Genomic DNA, 21,279 nt, shown 5'->3' with positions numbered 1-21,279 from the left:
AGTGGAAGAAACTGTGAAAATGGCTGGTGTCACTTCAGACCCAAAAGGAAAAGTGGCACATCATGTTCAGAATCTGATTAAATAGAGTGTCAGTAATTATTGCCTCTGCTTAAAGGATTCAGAGCTGAGTTTGTTCAGCTACCCTGTCCTGAGTAATGGCATCATGCAGGTGTACTTAGGAGTAAATTTAAAACTCCCCCTTACTTTAGGATCACAAATCTCCTAGGGTAATTGCAGGAGTGATTGGGGAAGAGCAGTCTACTCTGAGGAGGTCAGATGGAGACTAAGTGAATCCTGCGGAATCGAAGTAGTGTCATATGACAAAAACGCAACTCCAACACTACTACGTCTTGGATTTCTTCTTTGTTTCCTTGGTTAATTTTCTTGCTTCACTCCAAAAATCGTAGCATAAAGCAAATTATTGTTCTGCCTATTGCTTTCCACTTTACTCATCTTTCACCTGGTGTCTGTGTGATTATTTCTCCATTCGGGACTGAGACCTGTTATTACCTATTACATCCCTTCATTCCAGAATGTGGAACTCATTAGATAAGTTTCAGATCGTTGAATTTAATGGTTATTTTAGAGGTAATTAGATAGTTAAATTTAACACTTTTAGCTCCACATAATGATGGAGTGCAAATATCTATTTATTTATAAGTATCCATAGGCGGGGATCAGAATCAACATTTAGAAGACCCACTCCCCAAAAAAAGACGACCAAGAAAACAAATCGATTCTACTACCTTGGATTTATTAAACTTGCTGAGCAAAGAGCCCCACCTCTGTGGAGTCCCAGTACTGCCTAAAACAAGGGCGAGTCAGAGACCAGAATTTACAGGGTTTGGGGACTGGAGATATTCAAAGGACAGTTTTAGGGGGAAAGTTAGCAAGGTCCTTCTCAGGAGGGACTGGACAGAATTTCTAAACTAGGCGAATCATAGGTTTATTCAGCGGAACTTAGCTGCCGGAACATGAAGATCTGTGCAGAGTTGCTGGATCAGTTTGGCTTTGGTCTTATCTTGGATCACCCGGTCTGAGTAAGCTGGTGTTACAACAATTAGAGCTTAGTGCGGCGTGGCATGGTTTGTAGACTTGTCCTGTGCTGTAAGTCACAAGACTTTCGCAGCTTCTCTGTTTGTTCATTTCTCAATTTGTCCTCTTTCCTCACCAACAGGGCTGCCCAAGAGATCAATTTACAGTACAGCTACTGGAACTCACCTCTGAAGAGGCCCTCTGCAAATCCAGAACACTTTTTTTTTTTTCTTTTTACAAATAAGAAAGTTGAGGAGCAAAACGACATGTCTAACGTCACACATTGAGCTAAAGACAGATGGGATCTGACATGCGTTTGTCAGTAACAGTACTAGCACACATACAGCCCTTGTTAAAATCGTAGGGACTTTATGTCGTGAGACACTCAGGGCTCAGCTGATCTCGGTGTTCAGTTGTGCCTGGTTTTGGATTTGCGCCTCGCCCTTGGGCAAGTGCAGAATCCCGGGGTTATACAAAGCGCATCACAGTTAACCTCTTTGTCCCAGTTCGCAGAATGAGAGCTCAGAGCCCGGCCATGGGAGGCTCGGTTATATAGGCAGGAAAATCAAGGAACCCAGGTATGAACAGGGGCGTCTGGGGCGCGGAGAGAGCTCCTATCCCTGCCGTCTACCTATCTCTCAGGCTTGGCCCCTGGCGTGTAGAAAACCGCATCTCCCGAAATCCCAGAAAGTAAACGTCGCCTAGGTACTCTCTCTCTCTCGTCATTCTCCGGGATGTAAAAGACTCAGGGTCTCTTCACGGATCCCTGAAACCGCCTTCTCCGACGCCTCCAGGGTGACTAAAAGAGAGGGTGGGTGTTCTGTGTTCTCCCGCCGGCGTGTTCCTCTTCACATCCAGCCGCTTGTGTCTGTGCCCGCTAGGGTCTCGGGGGTTTTTATAGGCACGGGATGGGGTCGTGGCGGGCCGGGGTGCTCTTGGGAAATGCAACATTTGGGCGCGGAGGCAGGAGTGCCCGTCCTCACCTAGGTCCGTGGGCACAGGCCCGGGGGTGGAGCCCTCCTCCCCTCGCGTATCCGTACCGCGGTTAGTGCTCTCTGCTTTATGGCCGCAGCAATCTCAGACACTTCTGGAGCGTGTTTTTTTCTTGTTTCTTTCGCTCCCCTTTTCGGGCACCAGCTTTCAAACCACACGGAAGGTGTGTGTGTTTCCCCGATTATCTCCCGGCCTTCTTTCCTTTTCGCCTCGACTCCAGGCTGTGTCCACAACTAAGCTCTCAGCAGAAGGAGGCCTCCAGCTGACTCAAGGAAGGGCATTTCTCGCAGTGCAAAGTGCGGAAGGAAGAGGGGAGCCATACCGAGTGAAGTATTAACCAGAGTCGGTTTGCATAGAGGCGGCAATGGATAGAATTTCAGAAGTGAGGCGGAAAGACAGGCCAGCCCCGCGAAAGATGGATTGGAGAGAGGTGAGAATCTAGTTCAAAAGCCAGGAGAAGGAACAGGACGTCTAGGCAGAGAGGTGGACCATCTGTAATACAGCAAGGGGGTTGGTTGAGACTTCCTTTATTCAGTTATTCGAAATGTGTCTACTGAGCTATTTATTAGTCCCTGGGTACTGTGGGTGCTCCTGCGTATTCAAGCACCTTGTCGATGCTGCAGGATGCGGCCTCATTACCCAGGACCCAAAGCACTTCCAAAAATGAATCCCGAGGAACAGCCGTTTCTCTACTGGAGAAGTGGGCAGCCAGGCGGAAACACGCAGAGAAATAGTTAGTTCTCTTTGGGACAGAAGGCGTCAACCTCGTAAGACCTAGCGATCAGCAGAGCTCCCGGAGAATGTTTCCTAATCCAAAGGCCAAAGGCCATGAGTCGGGCTTCAAAGTTGTCTTGTGCATAAAATACCAACGAACTTATACCTGTTTCATCGAGATGGAATAAAATGCGAACACAAAGACTGTAACGGGACGTATTTCTCTAAAGTGCCCTTTTCAGGTAGAAAAACGAGAGCGTTTTCCTGAGTTTGCTAAAAATGGGGTGGGGTAGGGATCAAATATTCACTTTTGGGAAACATGGGCGAACACAGTGGGAACTGTGCTAGAAGTTACGAGCAGAGGAGCCTGGGTGGAGACTCATATTGGCCTTGACCGCCCGTGGAGAGGAACTGGCGGTAATTCCTCCCGTTTTCCGTCAATTTCTTCAAGGGTCGCTCAGAAGCTACGGAAGCAAAGTAGAAAGGAGTGATAGGGTCGGGCTACAGTACCAGCGGAAGGTGATGGCGTTGCATTTAAAAGGGTGGTCACTAAAACCCCTTGTCATGAAACACTGAAGCAGGTGACATTTGAAGTTTCCTTCCGCCGAGTTGTATTTTAAATGAAATTGCAGGGTTCGAAGAAATTTGCCGAGGATCGTAAAGAAGTTAGCAAAGACCGTAGGTTCTTTCCAGCTCCGAGAACTTTTAGGAAACTTCCTTTGGTGACTGGAATAACGTTCGCCTTCAAGCCTCTCATAAGACGCAGGGTGCCCCCTCCGTCAGCGGGGCCGGTTAGCTCAGTTGGTTAGAGCGTGGTGCTAATAACGCCAAGGTCGCGGGTTCGATCCCCGTACGGGCCACACGCACTCTTTTAATGTCTATCTCACAGTAACAATTGTGCCCAGTGATATCGAAAGTCACGAGAGAACAAGAAAGTAAATGTATATGTACCCAGTAATCTACGCAGACTCTTAATGCTTATTTCACGGTAACAATTGTGTGCAGTGGTATAGAAAGTCGCAAGAGAACAAGAAAGTAAATATATACGTACTCACTAATCTTGATGGGACGTAGTTCCCTGAATCGTAGGGTTGCGTTTGCAGTTTAGTGTTCCTGCAAGAGCAGATGATGAAGAGAGCTGAGATTCCAGAAGGAAATTGAAATCCGGGAGGAACGTGAAAAACAGAGGCGAAAACACGGAAATAAAGACCTGGGCTTTTCATTCTTTTACGGTTTCCAAAGTGTACAGATCCTTCTCTATCATGACTAACTCCTGATACGGGCTTTCTTAACTGTGCATCTGCTTACTTCCTGCAGACCAGTCCTTGGCTTGTGCAGGGTAAAAAAGCCTCTCAAGAACTCCCATTTTTCATTTCTATTTCCGCTCTTTTAGCTTCCCACACTCAATTCTAGAGATACTGGACTTAAGGAAATGTCCCACAGAACGCTGAGCCTTTCACCTCCTCTTTGCTGGTCTCACGGCTTTGTTAGACACAACACCATCTTCTGGGAAATGTCTTCCCTGACACCTCTCCTAGTTTTCTGAGTTTGGGTTGCCTTCCTCCTAGCACTCACGGAGATCCAGGTACAATTTGTTTTGTGGCATTCACCACGTTGTGATTGTCTGTTGCTTGGCCATCTTCTCCGTGAGATCATAACCTTCCTGGGGGTAGGATGCTTATTGCTAAACACTTTTAAAAGTCTGCATGAATCAATGAAGAGTGAGGGATATGTGTGCAGGCAGGATGGAAAGAGTGTCTTGTGGTCCACATGGGCTTCACGGGTCTGTAGAATTCATGCTATCTCAACACGGTGCATTTTGATCTGAAGAACAATAGGCTACACTATATGGTGCTTGGTTCCATTTCGCTGAATGTACTTCTAAGGCTCTGAGTGGCTCTATATGCCCCTAGGATTGGATAGTGGTAAAGGACAGAGCATGCGCAATAGATCCAAAGTCAGGAAAGGTCTGAAATGTCTTAACTTTGCTGAGGCTGAGAGACAGGAATGAACCCCTTTCCGCGTTGGGAATTTCTACTCCACTGATCCATAGCGAATAAAACAGTGAGCCAATGCACCGCAAACCCGTATTTTCTACTACACTAATGTGATTGGCTTTGACGTTTTCAAAATTCAAGTGATCGGCATGATTTAGAACTAATGTTTACAAAACTATAATTTGGGAAGTCCTTAGCTGTAAGCAGACACACAAACACAGAATAAAGAGAGCGATATGTCCTTTACTTCAGTGTCATTTATAACACTGGAGTAATAATACTTGGAGAAGCTGAAAAACTGTATTGACCGACTTACGTAAAAATTAATAAACATTCAGCATAATTTCTGGCACAGAGTGCTGTAAAAGTCCTTGTATGTGGAATATTGTTCACCTTTAAGGAAAATGCTTTCAAGGTCTGAGGAGAGAGATTAACGCATTTCTGTTGCTACTGGCTGTTTTGCTCATTTAGTTGTAGCAACAAGCTTCTGTGAACATAAAAACGAAATAACGCTTAAAAAAATAAAATAGATGGTGGAGGAACACAATAGGGATGTATAGTAAGGTATGATTTTCTAGGCAAAATTTGATTTGTACAAAAGAATGTAGTAAAGGATTTGTGCCTGAATCTTTTTAGTATTCCCTTTGAAGCTTCTTTCGCTTATATTCCAAGGCCTCAATTGTCTTCCTTCTCCCAACAGGATTGCTTCTCTGTACCACGAACATTCTGGTCAGATTCTCCGCTTGAGCATCTTGACCTCTTGAGCACTCATCTTTGTACTGAGACCCCGATAGATGCCCAAATGATGCCCTTCCGTAGGAGGGTTTCTTGCTTTGCCCAAAGAGCAATCAATTTTTCAAGCAATTTAGGGCTCTTTCCTCACCCACCGTCTGTGGAAGCCTTAGAGGGAAGCCTGTTCTTCCCAGGAGAAGAATCCTGGTGGGTTCTAACCTCAACCTGTAAGTCCACTAAGCAAGCTCCTACTGAACACCGATGATGCAAGCTCAATCCAAGAGGCCAGCACTCCACAGGGGGAAGGCAACCAAAGCAGTAGCTAATGCTTACTGAGCAGTTCTTACTGATCAGATCCATCTCTAGGTGCTGCGATCCAGCCAGTGAATCCCAGAGTCCTCATTTCCCATGTGAAGAAAGATGATTGAAGGAAGAAGCAGGAGTGGGGAGTGGGGAAGGGGATGGGGAGTGGGTAAAGGATGTCTTCAAGGTGACAACTTCTCAGATTCCGCTCCTAAAAGCTTCTGAATGGGCCACCTCCACACTCCCAAGTCCCTTACCGCCTACGGATTCCTTCCCAGTAGACACTGTCACACAACATCTTATGTATTTTTCTTGTTTGCTTCTGCTCTGTTTCTCCCCTCACTCCTATCCACTAGAAGGTAGTTTCACAAAGGTGGGAATATATGTGTTTTTTCACTGTTAAACGGCTGTACCCCAAACAGTCTCTTAACAAGATATGTGCTCGAGAAATACATGTAGGTTAAAAGAAATGACTTCACCCACTCACCTCATAATTACAATTAGGTAACCTTGAGAGCAGGAATTTGGATGAAAAAGTTCCTGTTTCTTCCATCAGCTAGCGAGAAAGACCAATTATATGATATAGCTTGCAGTTTCTTGTGTCATCTATATCCCTTTACCGCTCATTTTACACTGACAAGCCAAAAAAAAAAAAACCCCAAAAACAAAGAAAACCTAAATCACTTTTCCATTCTAAGCTAACATTGAGTCAGTCTTCAAATTGCTGTCTCATAGCATTTGCATTTCATTATTTAGTGCACCCATTTTGTTTCCCTCAACCAAAATAGCAGCAAAAACTGTATCCCCTCTGATGTTCAAACTCAAAACCTTTAGATTTTGAGATTGATGTGTGGCCTGCTGCAGAAAGAAGGCAGTTCTCGCCTAAGAGTTGACATCCCACATGTTATTTCCCAAGCACTGCTGCTTTATCAGTTCCTAACTTTCAAAGAACACAATCAATGGTGCTTGGAAATCACTCTTTATCAGCCAATCCAATCCTGCAACCAAAGAATTTTTTCCTCAGGACAGGCGGAATCTACCCATTTCTAGTATTCACCTAACAATACAACCATCTTGAGGCAAGAGGCCAGGAACAATTGCACCTGTTTTGCTGACTTTTTCCCTCTTGTGGCCCAGTCATCTGGCTTCTCCCTCCTTCAGAGATCTTAGTCACTCTTACACCTCCCATGGTCCCCTTTTTTGAAAAGACACACAGGACATGTTCAGTCCATAATAGTTCACTGACTGACCAACTGAATGAACGAAGGAATGAAAAAATAGTCTTTAAAGGTGTCTCCTGTCCATACTACTTTGTCTTACTCTCTATCTCCACTTGCATCTACATGACTGGAGACAATCCTGCTACAAAAAGCGTAAAGCAAATCATGTATGCCATTCATTATACTGAGAGATTTATTGAGTTTACTTCATATAGTCCAATGGAACTTCACCAACAAAACTATGTGTCCTAATCTGCACTTTCTAGAAGTAATGGAACCTCAGATAAGTTTCGTTTCTAAGGTGCCAGAGCTGCTAAGTATCAAAGCTTGAACGGAGAAGATGTTTTAGATTTTAAAACGTGATTCTTTCTCTGCTCCAGTTCACAATCTTACTGCCTACTCCTCTCCACAGCACCGCATTCATTCACACACCAAATATCTCATTCCCCAAATCCCCTTTACTTACCTTTTGGGCTTCGTTTCCAAGTCAACTTTTGACACATTTTTCTCCTTCAAACACCACATTCAGTGATTTGTCAAAGAGTAAACATTATTCCCGCAAAACATTTTTGAATCTGTCAATTCCTTTCCGTTGATTCAGTACGCATTCACAGGGAAGATGCTCTGTGCCAGACACTGTTGTAAGTTCAGGAGATTCTAAAGATTCAAGCAGCCCAGTCCTCAAGAGAAGGCAGGATAAATATGGACAAGGGAAGATACCATTTCAGTCTCCGTGTCATTTACAGCTAAATAACGCTTTCAAAAATGTCAGTTTCAATATATCACTCTTTTGCACTCTGAACATTCCTGATTTCCTAGTGATAACATGATCCTGCTTTTCTTTGATTTTTTTTCCTCTTCCTTCTACCCAAATTGTGATTTTGCTTTAGAAAGTTGATTGATTAGATCCATTGCTGGATGAGTGTTGTTCAGTTCTCAAATGTGTTTACTGGTTTATTATCTGCTGGATCTATCAATTACTGAGAGAGGAGTGTTAACGTCTGCAAATGTAATTGGATTTTTCTGTTTTTATCTGGATTATCCAATTTTGCTCATGAGTTTTGAAGCCCTGTGTCCTTATATGCATTTGGGACATTATTTCTCTGGTGTGTTGACACCTCTAATTATGTAACAGCTTTATCCCTGGAAGTTTTCTACAATTTAAAATCTGGTTTGTCTGATTTGAATATATCCACCACAGCTTTCTTTGAGTAATGCCTAAATGACATGCCTTTTCGCATTCTTTACTTTCAATATGCTATGTAACTTTTAATGTCATATATAAGCATATTACTAGTGACTTTCCTATAGTCAGCATATTCATTTATAACACATTCTGACAATTTCTGGTTTTCAACTCATGGGTTTAGATCATTTACATTTAATGTTTTTATACATAAGTTTTTAGATAGATCCACTGTTTTTCTTTTTGAGGTGGAGTCTTGCTGTTGTCACCCAGGCTGGAGTGCAATGGCACAATCTCCCCTCACTGCAACCTCCGCATCCCAGGTTCAAGTGATTCTCCTGTCTCAGCCTCCCGAGTAGTTGGGATTACAGGCACCCGGCCCCATGCCTGGCTAATTTTTTTGTATTCTTAGTAGAGACGGGGTTTCACCACGTTGGCCAGGCTGGTCTCAATCTCCTGACCTCAGGTGATCCACCTGCCTCGGCCTCCCAAAGTGCTGTTATTACAGGCGTGAGCCACCGCGCCCATAGATCTACTTTTCAATGCTCTATTAATCATTTGTTCCCCTTGTCTCAATTCTTGTATGTTCTTGTTCCTAGTTTATTTCAGTTTATTTAAATCTGGTTCGTAAGTGGTCTAGGGATCACCATCCCAGGGGTCTAGGGATCGCCATAATGGCGCAATCTTGGCGCACTGCAACCTCTGCCTCCCGGGTTCAAGTGATTCTCCTGCCTCAGCCTCCCAAGTAGCTACGACTACAGGTGCCTGGCTAATTTTTGTATTTTTCGTACAGATGGGGTTCCACCATGTTGGCCAGGCTGGTCTCAAACTCCTGACCTCAGGTGATCCGCCTGCATTGGGCTCCCAAAGTGCTGGGATTACAGGTGTGAGCCACCGCGCCCGGCCTGGGCTTAACTTTTACATTTTATTTTATTTTAAGACAGGGTCTCACTTTATTGCCAGGGCACTGGTGTGATCTCTGTTCACTGCAACCTCCGCCTCCCGGGTCAAGCGATCTTCCCACCTCAGCCTCCTGAGTAGCTGGAACTACAGATGCATACCACCACATCCGGCTGATTTTTGTATTTTTTTTGTAGAGACAGGGTTTCACTGTGTTGCCCAGGCTGGTCTCAAACTCCTGGCGTCAAGGGATCCGCCCATCTCGGCCTCCCAAAGGGCTGGGATTACAGTAATGAGCCACCACGTGTGGCCTTGGGCTTACCTTTCTAGTCAACCTTGATTCATTGTCTTCCTTCAAACACCACATTCGATGATTTGCCAAATAACGGACACTATTCTTGCACAACTCTTTTGAATCTATCAATCACTATCCACTCATTTAATACATCTTCACTGGGGAGATGCTCTGTGCCAGACACTGTAGTAGGGTCAGGTAATTCAGAGGAAGTATAGACACCCCAGACCTCAAAAGAAGACAAGATAAATACAGACAACGGAAGATCCACCTCCAGATTCACCATCGTCAGTCTTTCTGTCATTTCCAGCTAAATAACACCTTTAAAAATGTTTCAAAATAACTAAGTCACTATTTCCAACTCTTTCAGTAATAGCACCCTTCTGTGTGCTGGACCACTCTTAATTTCCTGGTTATAACATGATCTTACTTTTCTTTTAATTTTTGTCTTTGCTTTCTGGCTAAATTTTTATTTTGCGTTATGAAGTTGATTAGATCCATTGGTGGATGGTGTGGTTCAGTTCTCCAACATGTTTGTCGATTTGTTGTCTACTAAGTCTACCAATTACTGAGAGAGGAGTTTTAGTGTCTTCAACTTTAATTGGATGTTGCTATTTTTACCTGGCTTATCTAATTTTGTTTATGTGTTTTGAAAATCTGTGTCCTCATATACATTTGGAACAGTATTACCCGGAGAATGGACAATCATAGTTATTTAGCAGCCCTCATTATTCCTGAAAAGTTTCTCGGCTTTCAAATCTACTTTGTCCGATTTTAATGTAAACATCACAGCTGTCTTTGATTAATGCTTGCATGAGGTATCTTTTCCACTCTTTCCCTTCAATCTGCTATATAACTTTTATTCTGATATATAAGTGTACTGTAGGTGGCTTTCTTATAGTCAGCATATTTATTTTTAATACATTCTGATGATCTCTAGTTTTTAATGAAGTACTTAGATCATTTACATGTAATGCTATTATAGATAAGTTTTTAGATAGGTCTGCTATTTAATAATTTATTAACCTTTGTTCCCTCCATTTTAATTCTTCTATGTTCCCCTTTCTGTCTTGTTTTGGTTTATTTAAATCTGATTAGTAAGTGGTCTAGGGATTACCATACACATATGTAACTTTTCACAACATACTTAGAAGCAATATTTTACCACTCAAGTTGAATATAGAAACTTCATCGAGAGTTAGGCCCATTACACTTACCCTTTTATCTTATTTATGTAGTATGTCTACATACAATGACAACTGTTTCTGATAGAGTTACAATTTTCGCTTTCAATCACCAAACATACCTTAAGGAACTCAAGAGAAGAATAAGAGTCTGTTATGTCTACCCAGACATTTTCTATTTCTGCTTTTGTTCCTTCATTGATGACGTTCTAAGTTTCCTTCTGGTATCACTTTTCTCATCTCAAATCTTTGCTAATTATTTTCTAGCATTCTCGCTAAGAATGAGAATGGATTTACTCACCTTCCAATGAGAATGCATTTATTTGCCTTTATGTCTGAAAGATACTTTTGCTCCGCATAGTATTCTGGGTTGATAGGTCTTTTTCTTTTGTTACTTACTAAATACTATGACATTTTTTTTCTGGCCCCTGTGGTTCCTGAAGAGAAATCTACACTCATTCACATGGTAGTTTCTTTTCCATTTTCCTTTGACCACTTTCAAGATTGTTTTGTGCTTTCCTCGTTTTCAGCAGTTTGATTATGATATGTTTTGCAATGGGTTTCTTTGGGTTTGTCCTGCTTGACCTTTGCCGAACTTTAAAAACCTGGTTTATATCTTTTGACAAATTGGATACATTTTCAGCCATTAATTCTTCAAAGTTCTATCCCACAAAGTCCTCTTTGTCCTCTTCTTTTCAGATTACAATAATGTGAATGTTAGATTTGTTGTTTTTATTTGTCCCTGAGGCTCTGTTCATTTACAAAAATCCTCCTTTCTCTCTATCATTCAGATTATGTAGGTATTCTTGTTCTGTTTTCAAGTTCGTTGGCTTTTTCTTAGCATCTGCATTCTGTTATTGAGATCATCCAGTTAAGCTTTTTATTTCCCCTAAGAGTTTTGGTTAACACATTTTTTTAATTCTTAAGTTTAAAATTGGTTTTATATATTCCAGATATTTGCTGACACTTTCCAACGTTCCATTCACTTCACGAATGTTATCCCCTAATTCTAGGAGCATTGTTATCATGACTGCTCTAATGTATGCGTCAGATGATTTTGACATCTGTGTCCTCTCAGTATAGTTATTCGAGGAGTCTCTTTGCCATGTGAATTAAGATCTCCCTGATTTTTCATAATGCTGAATATTTTGGGGCTTGCAACCTGGACTTCTTTGGATTATGTGATGAGACGCTGTGTTTTGTTGAAATCTTAAGAATAATATTGCTATTTTTGTTTTTGCAGACACAAAAATTGCCTTGTATTCAAGTTCCAAGTACCAACCAGCCTTCCATGTGTTGTTGTTTCAAAGATAACTCTATTTGCAAAGCCTTTGCACTGCTGTTCCGAGATCTCCGGAATGTGTGCAACCCAGTGGTCAGTGAGGACTGGAAAGTTGGCCATTGCGCAGTTCAGCTCTCAGGCTCTTTTTTGGTAAGTTGTTTGGGATTAGAGCCACTTATTCACAGCTGGCAGGTGCGTCCACAGGCTCATGAACAACTTTATGGGTTTGCTTTCTATAGTATCTGTCCAGGCACATTCTAGTTACTTGACACATCCTGGTTTCAGTCCCCTGACCAGAAAGCCGGGGCGGTATTTACCCAGGTGGCGCTGCCCTGCACTTTTCACAATTGTCTCACATTTAGGACCAAGCTGCAGGCAGAAACAGGGAGAAAAGAACAGGTGTATATGTCCCTTGGCTTCACAGCTCCTTGAAGAAACAGAAAATGAATTACACAGTAGATCTACACTATACTGAATGCCAGGAGGGAGCCGTCACCAGCCCTGTATTGTTGCTGCTCCTATGTCTTGAACCAAAGCAGCATCCTCCTCTCAGACACTAACTTGGGTTTGGAGATCTGAGTTTTTGGAGACCCAAGGTCCGAATAATAAAGCTTGGAGAATGTGGGCATCGATCCCACTACCTCTTGCATGCTAAGCAAGCGCTCTACCACTTGAGCTAACTCCCCACATCAGGGGAGCTTTATTTATCCTTAGTGGGTGGCATGGAACACAGGTGATTTCAGGGACTTCAGCGCAAAAGCAGGACTCTACTAAGAGCAGATCTCATTGATGGCCCAGGGCAAGGCCCAGTGGCTACTCATTCTCTGCAAAGAAGGAGAAAAGGGAACAAGGACAAAATCACAAAGGGAAAACACGTGCTTCCAAAATGCCAAGTTTAGGATATTCCGGGAATATCCTAAACCTAGAAAAAGGCACATCCCAGCAAAGGAGGACTTGCCTAGACCTGCCCAGCTAAGGTGTCACAGATTTTTAAAAAACGATTAAATGATAAAAAATGATTAAATGATTTTATGTGTGTGCGTGCGTGTGCGTGTGTGTGTGTGTGTGTGTGTGTGTGTGTGTTTATAAAAGTGGGATGGCATTATCACTTGTTCCTTGTAGCTGAGACTGTCTGGGGGTTGTGAGAGGGTACGCATTTCTGGAAGGCAGAAAGCTCCTGTTGTTTTCATAACTAGGCCCTTTCACGAATGAGGCCAGTGTGCTGACCACTCCCCTAGGAAACCCCTGAAGAGTGCTTCTTTCACTTACATCTGAGATATGGGTTGCCTCCTTGCATGTACAAGTTACGTGTCCAACTACACGTCAGAACAACAACAACAAAATTACAGAGCAGAGCCATGAAGAATAAGAGACAAGATCATATCAGAGTGTAAGAATATGTAAAATATCAGAGTGTAAGAATCAAAATTGAGCTATGCAGAGAAGGAGTGGACATACGTTGGAGAAAACCGGGCTGTTTTTAGGAATTCCTGTGGGAAGAAATAAATCTGTTCGATTTAAGTGGAGTGTGTGTGTGTGTGTGTGTGTGTGTGTGTGTGTGTGTGTGAGAGAGAGAGAGAGAGGAGAGAGAGAGAGAGAAATACACATGGAGGGAAGCAGTGATTGAAAAGCCTGGTCCCTTAGAAATATGTTGGGAGAGTTTTATGAAAACTTAAGATAAATTGAAAAAATCCCAGGCAAAATGCTTAAATAATTAAAGCAACATGTTAGAGAAAGGTATTTAGTTTTGAATGTCTGAGCTCGAACATGAGAAAACAGGAACTGGGGAGACAGGGAAAGAAGTCATAAAGATATTAAAGGATTGAGATTTATCTACATTTATCATGTCAGCTCCTGAGGTGGACAGCAGGAGTCTTTCCGCAGCGCCAGGGCCCATGACACTTCAGGGTGCTGAAACATCCTGCATAAATAGTGTAGCACGGATGATGACAGAGGTGAATGAAAATGAAGAAAAAGATTCTGGGGACGTCGTGCAGGAAGGATCTACAGTATTTGTCAAGACATTGGGTGGAGAGATTTGAGGGAGAGGAGACAAAGGCACTGGGAAGTTTGACCTAGTGTGGTAGACACAAAAGAGATTCTGAATTAATATCTGATGAATGAATCCACTCATTTGTTTGTATTTGTTACGTGAATGAATGTTACAGGAATGCCCTGGTGTGGAGAAAACAGATGGTGAGACTATGTGCTAGGGTAAAGCAAGAGCTCAAGTTTTTTTGTTTTTGTTTTTTAATTTAGAAAGAAATCTGCTTTTCATATCTGGTTTTCCTGTTTAAAACTACATAATTTGAGGAAAATGGTTGAACTCCTCTGAGCTTTAGTGTCATCTACAAAATTTGGATAATGTTACTGAGGGAAACTGAAAAGACACATCAACCAACTTATATAAAGAATAATAAACATTCACTTCCATTTCTAATGCGTGGTGCTGAAAAGTCCTTGTATGTGGAATGTTGTTCACCTTGAAGGAACCTGCTCTCAAGAGCTGATGAGGGACTATTTTAGTGCAGCTCTGTTGTCACCGGCTGTTGTGCTCATTTAGTTGGCACCAAGAAGTCTCTGTGAACATAAAATAAAATAAAGATTGCAGAGGAATAGAGTACAAACACATCGTAAGGTGAGATTTGCACCACAGAATATAGTAAAGGATTTGTGCCTGATTCTTTTTGCATTCTCTTGGAATCATTTTTAGCCTTTATTCTACGTCCCCCATTATCGTCATCCTTCTTCCAACAAGATTGTTTCTCTTCACCATGGATATTCTGGTCAGACTGTCTGCTTAACCATCTTGACCTCCTGAGCACTCTGTTTGTACTGAGACCCTGATTTATGTTCAAATGATGCTCTTCCATAGCAGGGCTTCCTGCTTTGCCCAAAGAGCATTCAATTTTTCAAGCCATTTAGGGCTCTTTCCTCACCCAGTATCTATGTGAAACCTTAGAGGGAAGCCTATTCTTTTCAGGAAGAGAACCCTACTGGGTTCTAACCTCAATCTGTAAATCTGCTGGGGTAACTGGGATTAGCTCAGATTAACAACTGGGGTTAGCTCAGCTACTCCAGAGCTTACTCTCTGAGAACGGATGGTGCTGCTACTTCCCATGAAGGCTGAATAAAAAGAGGCATCTTCAGGCAGGCGAAAGCGCTATGGTAGTTGCTGGCAGATTCCTTCTGACCGTTGGCTATCTCTCTGACCTGATGGGTGAAGGGTGACAAAAATTGGAGACTTGAAAAACAGGCAAAAAAACCCCACAAAAAACAAAAAAAAAAACCCAAAGAAATTTTAAAAGAACCATGCACAAATTCTTAGATTCTTTTATCCAAATCCTTTGTGTCTGGAAAATAATACCTTACTATATATCTGTATTCTGTTCCTCCATAGTTTATTTTATTTTATTTTATTTCAATGTTCACAAGAAGCTGGATGCTAGCTACCAAATGAGCAAATCAGCCATGACAACAGAACTTCACTAAAACCTCTCATCAGATATTGATACAGTCAAGGCCCTCATGAATGCCTATGATACAAATTCAGTGGGAGAGGCCAGAATTCCACAGGGAGAAAGCAACAAAAGCAGTAGCTAACACTTGCTGAGCAGTTCCTACTGCCCAGATCCACCTCTAGGTGCTGAGAACCAGCCAGAGAATCCCACAGTCCTCATTTTTCATATGAAGAAGCATGCGAGGGATTGACCACCCCAGTCCTCATGTGTCATCAGTTTTCCAAGGAAGCCAAGTAGCCTTCTGTGCAAAAAGCTCTCCTAACCCCCGGTTGCCTTGATGGTAAAAGTACTCTGACGACAGTGTTAGGAAAACATGAGCACAGGTGTCCCGGCAAGATGACTAGAAGAAGGCGAGGCTAAAGTTGTCAAGGTGACAGAGTCCCTGATTGTCCTCCTGAAAGCTGAATGTGCCACCTCCACATTCCCAAACACTTTACTGCCTAGCGATTCCCTCACAGTAGACATCGTCAAATCACTTCTTACGTATTTTGTGTTGTTTCCTGTCTGTTTCTCCCCACTCCTCCCAGGTAGGATGTAGTTTCACAATGGGAGGAATATTTGTGTTGTATACACTTTCTCCCCACTCCTCTCAACTAGGACATAGTTTCACAAAGGTGGGAATGTTTGCGTTGTATTCACTCTTGACCCAAAACAGCCTCTTAACAAGATACGTGTTCAAGAAATATTTGTTGGATGATGAAAAGAATAAATGACTTCACCAATCCACCCAATAATTACTGTTAGATGAACCTGAGAGCGGGAAGTTGGAAGAGAAATTTCCCCTGCTTCCTGTGTCAGCTAGAAAGACCAATGATATGACATAGCTTGTAGTTTCTGGTGTACTCTTCTGTTTTCACCACTCATTTTACTCCAACCAGTGGAAAGTCGAAGAAACAAGAAAACTTAAATAATCTTTCCATTTTCTACGAATATCGGGTCAGTCTTCAAATCCTTATCTGGTACAGCATTTATGTTCCGATATTTAGTGTATGGAACTAATATACTAAAACAATGCCCTCTCTGAGGCTTGAACTCAGGACCTTCAGATTCTGAGACTGACGCGCTGCCAGCTACGCTAAGAGGGCCCGTGTTTGTAGTTCCATAACATCCGATTTATCAAAGTTTATTTCCCACCTGCTTTACGGTTTCAGCTTTTAAAAACCACAATCAATTCTACTTGAAAGTTACTCTGTATCAATCCATGCCGCACTAGGAAGATTCCACACCCAAGACCAGAGGGGTCTACGCCTTTCCAGTATTTCATAGGACCGTCTGGGTTCTGCGTTACCAGGATCAATTGTACCTGTCTTTTGCTACTCTTTTTCCCTCTTGCAGCCCAGTGATACGGCTTTTCCTTCCCTCAGAGATCTTAGTCACTCTTACACTTTCCATGGTCTCCTCTGTTGAAAAAAGACACGAGGTTCTCAGTTCATGATAGTTCACTGACCACCTGGAGAAGTCAATGAAGAAATCGTCATCAAACATGTCTCTTGACCATACTACTGTCTTCCTTCATATCTCCACTTGCATCTACACGACTGAAGACATTGACGCTACAAAAAGCACAAACCGCTTATAATAGTACCCTCCTTGTTTCTTACTCCTTTGTTTTTTCCTGTGTGCTATTAATTACACTACGAGATTTATTACGTTTACCTGGTCCAATTGAATTTTGGTAACGAAACGATGTGCCCTAATGTGCACTTTCTAGATGTAATGGATTCTCAGATAATTATTGTTTCTAAGGTGCCACAGATGCTAGGTGGCAAACCCTGAACTGAGAAGTAGATTTAGTTTAGATTCCAAAATGGGAGTCTTTCTCTGCTCCTGTTCATTATCTTTCTACCTGTTTTTCTCCACAGTGGTCCACAGTAGTCCATTCATGCATACACCAAATTCTCAACCTCCTCCTGGGCCTAGACTTCCAAGTCATCTTTGACTCATTGTCCTCCTTCAAACACCACATTCAATGATTTGCCAAATACTGAAAATTATTCTTGCACATCTCTTTTGAATTTGTCAGACAGAAAGCCAGAGTCAGGGAATGAAGGATTTGGCACAAACTCAATTCTTAGAAAAAGGTCCCACAGGCAGATCAGGAATAGGGTGTATGTGGCAGCAGGCAGTGAACTGTGGTTATTTCCATCTGCCTTGGGCCTCACCATTGCAGTACCCTGTCTACTATTTAATGTAATAACATCCTGGGAAAATTCCTGTAGATAACCTCCTATATTACAAACAGAACAAATGAGGACATTTTTCAGGGTCACACATGAAACCTGGTAGATTTTTTTTTTTCTCTAAGTGGACAATGAGCTGGACATCGACCTAATCTTGCAGTAAATGCTCAGCAGAACATGCTGTAAAGCCATTCCTTCCTCATCAATCCTCAGAATCTGGTGAGGGTGAGCTAAAGGGGAAGGGCAGGAACGTCATGATCCACATTGAGCTGAGCAGATTGTGGAGCTGAGCACATTGATCCCTGCATTTCACCTCAGGAAAGCCCCAAGGAACTGAGATGAAGCTCTGATACAAGGGTCCTCTGGAAATGGAGTGACCTTGATTGCTCGGGACTTTGGTGTGCAGTCTCAAGGCTTGAGAGAAAAAGAACATTTTCATATGTGGCTCTGCTGTCAGTCTGGTAACTGGGGTCCTCCATTGGCTCGTCTTCTGATTGCGGCTTGCCCACAGAGGCCCAGACCCCAGCTGTAGGCCTCTGCACTCTACCAGTCTTGCTCCAGACCCAGAACAGTGGACTCATTTTCATCACTGAGGCCACAACTCAAATGTCACTGTCTCAGAGAGTCCTTCTTTGACCTCTCTGGCTGAATCAATGTCCTGCCTCTCTCTCCATCTTTTAAATAAAATTTTTAATAAATTGGAAAGCATCTTAAATTATTTTTTATTTTCGATCTCTCCCCTGGAATATAAGCTTTGAAAAGCTTTGACAATCTAGGATCTCCCAGTTTATACTATGTCTACAGTTGTGATGATTCTCTTTCTTTGTATTTTCCTGTTCAGAAATCAATGATTGCATGCAGAGGGAAAGCTTTCTGTGTGTTTTCAGGGTAAGTTCAAAAAGAATTCTTAAACCAAGATAAGATGGTAAGCTGAGCTTTTCTGGAATGAGCAAGATAATTGGTCACAGGTGAAAAGAAGCAAGGACCAATCTACCCATGAAGATTTCGCAGAAAGTTATTTCTACTTTGTAATCATAAAGTATGCCCTTTGAGCTCTTACTGGTTTGAGGAAAGGCAATTGGCATGACAAATTTGTACAATAGATGTCATCAGCTTTTCCCAGTGGCCTGCCATGATCATACAGTGTTGGTATTCTGCATTGTGGCTGCCACATCTGTGGGAATCTGAATATGACAGTCTGGAAATCTACTTTGTTTTTTTTTTTCAATCCCAGAAACTGATTCTACTTTAATGTGAGGTAGGTTTTGTGTTATTTAGATGTAGAAAGAAACCTTCTTTGACTCCTTTCTAGGCACTGATTATCAAACCAGACAAGAATGATAAAGCATGGATTTTACAATCCGCTATCCTTCAGTCTTTCTTTCTATCTCCACTAAGGCAGTATCCACAGTTACATTTAAAAATGAGGAGCTATCCAGACGCTTCTTGCTTCAAAGGTATTGGGTAAAGTCTCAGAAGAATAAAACAACAGGTTTTGAAGCTGAATTAACAATGATTTTGTTTTCTGAGAGTGCATAGATTGAATTCCAGGAGTAAAGCTGGAAGACAGGCCAGGTTTTTACGAAGCACTTTGAATGCCAGGATAAAATGTTTAAGCAGTATATGCAAAGTTTGCTGGTAAATGAATTTAGGACAGACTGTAACTGAATTTGCATTTCAGTATCATTCCATTAGGGCACAGAGTTGAGAGTTGAGTGCAAAGATCATGAGGATGGTCAGGGCATTACCGTAATGGTCTAGGCAGAGAAAGTATACATCTTTAATATGGCAGGGTAATGGAGTGAGACACCTGCATTCATCCAACAAATCTTTATGTGGGGGCATAAGGCATGCCCCTAGGCTCCGGGGACGCTGAGTGACTGAGGATTCAGCCACTGAATGGTTGCTAGATGGCATTGACCCATGGGTCACGAATATGAGACTCTTTCAAAATTTAATCTCATGTGAAATTATATGGGGAGATTCCAAGGAACCACTGTTTCTCTACATGGAGAAATAACATTCTGTAAAACAGTATATGGTACACAGGAAGAGAAATTAAGTCTAAGTTTTGAAGTTGAATGTGACAACCTCATCTGTTGATTGACTGGGGGAATTGGTAGAACTTTCCTTTCTTAATCTGAAGATCCTGGTGTGGGGGTTTAAAGCAAGTTCATTATTCTGTGCATAAAATGTCATTTCACTTACCTGATCAGCAAGAATATGAATCCAATCAACACAGATGTTAAGCAAACATATACAGTCCCTAATTTAGGATGGTTCAACTTACAATTTTTCAATGTTACAATGGTGCAAATATGATATGCACTCAGTAGAAACCCTACTTCAAATTTTACTTTTTTTTTTTTTTTTTTTTTTTTTTTTGAGACGGAGTCTGGCTCTGTAGCCCAGGCTGGAGTGCAGTGGCCGGATCTCAGCTCACTGCAAGCTCCGCCTCCCGGGTTCACGCCATTCTCCTGCCTCAGCCTCCCGAGTAGCTGGGACTACAGGCGCCCGCCACCTCGCCTGGCTAGTTTTTGTATTTCTTAGTAGAGACGGGGTTTCACCGTGTTAGCCAGGATGGTCTCGATCTCCTGACCTCGTGATCCGCCCATCTCGGCCTCCCAAAGTGCTGGGATTACAGGCTTGAGCCACCGCGCCCGGCCCAAATTTTACATTTTAATATTTTCTTGGACTAATGATATGTGGTATGATCCTCTCTTTTGATGCTGGGCAGTGGCAGTAAGTCACAGCTTCCAGTCAGCCACATGATCATAAAGGTAAAAAACTGATATGCTACAGTGTAATGTGTTGCCAGATGATTTTGCCCAGATGTAAGCTAAAGTGTTCTGGACACACTTAAGGTAGGCTAGGCTAAGCTATGATGTTTGACTAGGTGTATTAAATGCATTTTCAATTTATGATGCATTTATTGGAATGTAACTCCATTGTAAATCATGGAGCATCTGTCCTTCATAATTCCTTTTACAAAAGCAGGTTGGGTCTGCAATCAGAAGTTGGTGCAAATTTCAGGAGAATCAAAATATTTCCCTTTCAGAAAAATGGGTAGAGTTGGAAGAGGAAATTGGGAGAGAACCCAGGAGCAGAGAGGCTAAAGTGTGTTTCTTTGCCTTTGCACCCTTGCAACTTTGCTCAACTTGACAGGCTGGGAAAAGGAAGAAATTTTATTTTCAGTCAGCCTCTGAGGATCATCAAGGTACTATGGAGACAAAGCAGGAAGAAGGTCTAGAGACAGACCAGGCTATGGGGGTAGCAGGGTATGTTGTATTATGACAAGAGTCATCACACGAAGCAGATTACATCTGAAGTTCCCACTGCAGTGTTTCATAGTGACCAAAATTTCGGGTTAGCAATAAAGAGGAGAGGATAAACTTTTGTCTTAGTAATGAACCTGAGGAGGCGAAAAGCAACTCTGAAGTACGTATTATTATTGACCATTCAGGTAAACGCCTTAGAGACCTGATCAAAGCTATTAGTATTCTTGTAGTTCAGTTGGTTACCATGTGCTGTCATCAGCGCCTAGGGAGTAATATTACCTTATTAGAAATCTCAAGACAAAGTGAAGCGTAACTATAACGGAAGATCTGGTACCAATGATTTTGCAAGCAGGAAGAGAATGCGAAAGCAAATTCATAAATACTTTTCTCCTGCACGGGCCACACAGTGCTACTGAAAATGGTTGTCAGTGACGGGGCAACCTGGGCCGTGGTATTAGT

At 42.3% G+C, this 21,279-nt stretch overlaps 1 long non-coding RNA gene and 3 other non-coding genes across 4 annotated transcripts; 1 reads left to right on the top strand and 3 right to left on the bottom strand.

Annotated features, from left to right (window-relative positions):
* The first annotated feature begins 3,528 nt into the window (after positions 1–3,528).
* TRNAI-AAU lies at positions 3,529–3,602 on the top strand. Its single transcript has one exon. It is a non-coding gene; the product is annotated as a tRNA-Ile (tRNA).
* A 5,686-nt stretch (positions 3,603–9,288) lies between these two features.
* On the bottom strand, positions 9,289–18,015 carry LOC116273376. The gene is made up of 3 exons (XR_004181729.1): positions 14,930–18,015; positions 10,861–14,421; positions 9,289–9,604 (listed from the first exon to the last, which is right to left on the bottom strand). It is a non-coding gene; the product is annotated as an uncharacterized LOC116273376 (long non-coding RNA).
* TRNAA-AGC lies at positions 12,455–12,527 on the bottom strand. Its single transcript has one exon. It is a non-coding gene; the product is annotated as a tRNA-Ala (tRNA).
* On the bottom strand, positions 16,375–16,447 carry TRNAL-CAG. The gene has a single exon. It is a non-coding gene; the product is annotated as a tRNA-Leu (tRNA).
* Positions 18,016–21,279: the final 3,264 nt, after the last annotated feature.

This window comes from Papio anubis, unplaced genomic scaffold, assembly GCF_008728515.1.
Source record: "Papio anubis isolate 15944 unplaced genomic scaffold, Panubis1.0 scaffold611, whole genome shotgun sequence".
Taxonomy (NCBI): domain Eukaryota; kingdom Metazoa; phylum Chordata; class Mammalia; order Primates; family Cercopithecidae; genus Papio; species Papio anubis.
This window is presented reverse-complemented; position numbering and strand designations above follow the sequence as displayed.